The following is a 5,456-nucleotide window of genomic DNA, read 5'->3' as shown; positions in this document are numbered from 1 at the left end:
ACATATATATATATATAATATATATATATATACATATATATATATATATATATATATATATATATATATATATATATATATATATATATTTATATATAGCAACCTTAGCCTCTGTTTTCATTGATATAAACGCGGATTCTATTAAATCGCCAAAGAAAGTTAACCCGGTCAAGCGTAACCACCGATATTACTCATTCACAAGATATTTCACACACCTATATAAACAAAATCAATGGCACACAAATGAAAAAGTAATACTGGGAACGTTCATTAGGGAGTTTGTGGTATAAGGCATAATATTCATACCGAAGTTACACGCCGATAGTAAGTGTCAAAAGATTTTATAATATATGTCTTGAGTTTTTTTCCACAGCCTGTAAACGGTATGAGAGCTATAGTAGATTCACATCAACCGTGCATTTGACGTCTAGGCCAGTCCCTTACGACGCTCCTGATTGGCTGTTGATAAGCCAATCACAGGGCTGGAAACTCTCAGTCTCTCGAGAGAGTTCACATAGGCAGGATGTATGTTCCACCTCTCCTGAGGAATACGTCTTTCGGGAGAGGTGGAACATACATCCTGCTTATGTGAACTCTCGAGAGAGACTGAGAGTTTCCAGCCCTGTGATTGGCTTCTCAACAGCCAATCAGGAGCGTCGTAAGAGACTGGCCTAGACGTCAAATGCACGGTTGATGTTAATTTACTATAGTCGTCGAACCATAAGCCGTCTATTCGTAGTTTTTATCTGTTAACATGATATCGAATGAAAGATTCTACATAAGACTTTAAGAGAGACTTTAAAAGCAGAGCAGGGAGATTTTCCCCCAATTAAAAATTTTGTTCAGTTGTTCAGTTATTTGCAGTGCGTCTGATTAAAAGATATATAAAAGTTTTACAAAAATTCATATAACTGATATGCAATAATATTCTCGTACGTTTTGGATGAGGTGGGATATAGATGAGGTATAGATATAAATATAAATGTAAATGATAATGATAAATTAATATTAATGATATCAATAATAGACAATTGCCACGTCTTTTTTACTAAGATAAACGCAAGCTAATCTATTTGAATTTACTATAAAAGACTACGGGAAAGAAAATATCTCGTAAATACATAGCATCAGTTTAAAAACGTTTTTATAATTATTTGGGCTTAGCAAATACTATTATCTTTTCAATACGATTGAAAAAGATAGAAATGTGATTATCTGGAATTATATGTCACGTTCATTACTGATTATTCATATATTTTTATTTTCAAACGAGAATTGTCAGAGATGGGCATCGTCTCCTTCTGTAAACATATTTCCTTCGGGACAGAGAATGTGCGGACGGACAAACAAAGCCACCTCAGTAGTTTCCTTTTACAGAAAACTACAAAGCATTCCCCCTGACCTTGCTTCCATTCTGCTAACACTGTCTCCGAAGACCCCTGGGAATTTATTCCCTGCGAAGATTCCTCAGCATTTTCGGAGTCTGCCTTCTTCTCCCTTCCACGATTCTTCCTCGCCTGGGTAATTATTAACAGCTGTCTGTTCTCCTTGTTTGCAGACCATCACACACTCGGCCATTCTGTTCATATCACTTCCGGCTCTCAGGAGCAGCCCTGCTCCTTAATGATTCTCTCTCTCTCTCTCTCTCTCTCTCTCTCTCTCTTCATGTTATTTCCGGCTCTCAGGAGCCCTACTCCTTAATGATTCTCTCTCTCTCTCTCTCTCTCTCTCTCTCTCTCTCTCTCTCTCTCTCTTCATGTTATTTCCGGCTCTCAGGAGCAGCCGTGCTCCCTAATGATCTTTATATCTGAATATTCTCTCCTTTGTCTGCCTGTCTCTACGTATGTGTGTCTGATTATCTGTGCGTGTATGTGTGCCTATGTATGTGGGATAGGGTAAAATACCGATCGATCGGGCTCTACCAGAGCGTGACCACCTTCCCGAAAATCGAACATTATGGCCTTAATTTGTGACTTGGGAGAAAAAAACTGGACTTCGAGAGGTAAGAGGTCTCGAAGTGCGCTTCGACGGACGCTGGCTCTTGACTAACGTCTATCCTAGGTCACAGGACATGTTAAAAAATCTTTTTCGGGAAGGGGGTCGCACTACGGTAGAGGCCGGCCATTCGGTGTTTTACCCTGTTTACATCTAAATGTCCAAAAACGTTACTTATCAGTATAATATTTCTACCGTATATATATATATATATATATATATATATATATATATATATATATATATTAATATAGGTATATATACACGTATATATAGATATATATATATATATATATATAATATATATATATATATATATATATATATATATATATATATATATATATATATATATATATTTATATATATATATATATATATATATTATATATATGTATATATATATATATATATATATATATATATATATGTAAATATATATATATATATATATATATATATCTATATATATATATATAATATATGTAAATATATATATATAGCTATATATATATATATATATATATATATATATATTTATATATATATATATAATATATATGTGTGTGTGTGTGTGTGTGTGTGTGTGTATGTATGTATGTATGTATGTATGAATATATATATTATATTTATCGAGAGGCATAACGGGAACGATGACCAGTTACCTACCTTCAATATCCCTATTCGCGTACTCAGTCCTCATGCCCGATGCCCATCCTAGACATTCCGCCACGCAGAAAAATTAGCACGTAATGTTCCTTGAAGTTGGCGCCGCCCCTCAAAGGGTTTAATACCACTTAAGAGAAACATGAAATCAGGAGAGAAGAGAGATGAAATGTCTCTTTCGGAAGAGAGGACATCGGCAAAATCGTCCCCACTTTTTCTCGAGGAAATCTAAATAAAATTCCTCCGAGCAAAAAACACATTCGGAGGTTTTCGGGATATATTCAGAATGGTCTTCTTTATGATTCCCTTGAGGTCTCTTTCGCTGTGGACGGGGAGGTAAGCATTTGGAGCGGGCATAGACGTATAGTTACAGATAGAGGCAGAAATACACGTAATGATTGATCGTCTCAGTTATTGTTATGCGTCTTGCACGGAAATATTAGAAAGATGAGAATTCCGCACAAACGATTTCGTCATTAATGTTGTATGGTACGCCTGATATGGTGCATGAAAAAAAATAAATACAATTCCGATTTACGAAGGAAACATTGGTGCAAATGCTAAGGATTACAAAGTCCAAAATAGCTTGACTTAATTTGAGCAAAATAGTTTCTTCAATTTTGACATAAAGACTTTTTTTTTATGGTGTGGAAATTTAATAAATTATTTCTCATCATACTGTAGAATAACGAATTTTCTAAATTGACATGCAAAACACTTTTTCAGGGCCCCCCCCAAAAAAAAAAAAATTAACGTATAGCAAGTAATCGCAAACATCACAAAAACAGTTTTTAATGAGTTATCTAATTAGTCGTTCCGATGTAATAAAATCGTATTACATCCCGGCAATGAAGGAAAAATATTTCCATCACCAATTAATTATGTTAGGAAAAAATTGCTCTAATTCTTTTGCTGGAAATTACTTTCATTGCAACGGCAAGCAGTGTCATGAATCAGTTGGAGTCATTTCCAAATTTTCGTATAACGAGAAGGATGGACAATAAAGATGCGGTTGCCACACACACACACACACACACACGCACACACACACACAAGCAAATACTTGCAATAAAACAAAGACAACAAACCGTTGTTTTAGAAACAAAACCTAATATTAATATCATATAACACATACAAAGGTTATTTACACACAGACATATATATATATATATATATATATATATATATATATAATATATATATATATATATATATGTATGATATATGTGTGTGTGTGTGTGTGTGTTTGTGTGTGTATGCGTGTGTGTGTGTGTGTGTTGTGTAAGTATTGTAAATAACCTTAGTATGCGTTATATAATTTTAATATTAGATTTTGATTCTAAAACAACGTGTTATTATCTTTGTTCCATTGCATTTATTTGCTTGAAAAAGCCTAGCCTTAGAGGAAAGGCTAATGATACTGCACATCGTTGTTTCGCAGTCTTCGTGGCCATAAACTCTTTGTATTTGACATCACGTTGTTTTTTCCCAAAATAGAAGTTATATTTGACATCACGTTTGTTTTTCCCAAAATAGAAGTTATATTTGAGATCATGTTTGTTTCCCCAAAATAGAAGTTATATTTGAACATCACGTTGTTTTTCCCGAAATAGAAGTTATATTTGACATCACGTTTTTTTGTTTTTTCCGAAATAGAAGTTATATTTGACATCACGTTGTTTTCCAAAAAAAACACAGAATTTATATTCGGCATCACGTTGTTTTTCCCAAAATAGAAGTTATATTTGACATCATGTTGTTTTTCCCAACGTAGAAGTTATATTTGACATCACGTTGTTTTTCCCAAAATAGAAGTTATATTTGACATCACGTTGTTTTCCAAAAAAACAGAAGTTATATTTGACATTACGTTGTTTTTCCCAAAATAAAAGTTATATTTGACATCATGTTGTTTTTCCCAACTAGAAGTTATATTTGACATCACGTTGTTTTTCCCAAAATAAAATTCATATTTGACATCACGTTGTTTTTCCCAGTATAGAAGTTATTTATACATATTTTCAAATATACATATTAATGCACACATGCACAGACTCTATTGCTATGTTAAATTAATGTACTACTACTACTATACTGCTACCACTACTACCTACAACGACTACAGTATTGAAGAACAGGTATCCTCATCATCACGTAAATAAATCGTTGAAATTATGATCCACAAGAGTTTCCCCTTTAGCGAATTACAAGACAGCCTGTTCTGCTGGCTGGAGATTTTATCTTGATATTGAGGGACTCCTCGGCTCCCTGGACGAGAATACTAAACATCCCTCAGAGGCTTATGCACCTCTTTGAGATTCCCTACCCACTCAGGTGGCTTCTATGGGAAAAATGAGACCCAAAGCCCCTTCCTTCTTTCTCCCTTGGTAGAGTGTCCAAAGATCTTGAGAGACGCCATAGCTGGTGCTTGGTCCTGATAAGCGACCATCAGTACCGCTTCCAAGCGTTATGCTCATTTTACATTCTTTTTTTATATATCTCTCATCTGTTGCTTATTTATTTGCATATATCTATCACAATGGAGATTTATTTTGTTCTCATTTATTTATTGACGTTTGCTATATTAGTTTTGATTTTTTTTCGTCTGTTTCTCTACTTTCTGAACACGGGCGTTCCATTCGGTAAGAGTATTTTCTGCTTCCTATAATTCGTACAGCGATTCGAATGTCATCAGAACTTTTGATTCACAGCCATAGAAAGGTCTCTAACAAAGGTTTATATTAGAGACAATGCAGCACCACTGGGTGTTCCTGTAAAACAGGTTTACCAGTGAG

The sequence above is a fragment of the Macrobrachium nipponense genome, chromosome 14 (assembly GCF_015104395.2).
Source record: "Macrobrachium nipponense isolate FS-2020 chromosome 14, ASM1510439v2, whole genome shotgun sequence".
Classification (NCBI taxonomy): Eukaryota; Metazoa; Arthropoda; class Malacostraca; order Decapoda; family Palaemonidae; genus Macrobrachium; species Macrobrachium nipponense.
The sequence above is the reverse complement of the archived record's forward strand: the minus strand, read 5'-3'. Positions refer to the sequence as shown.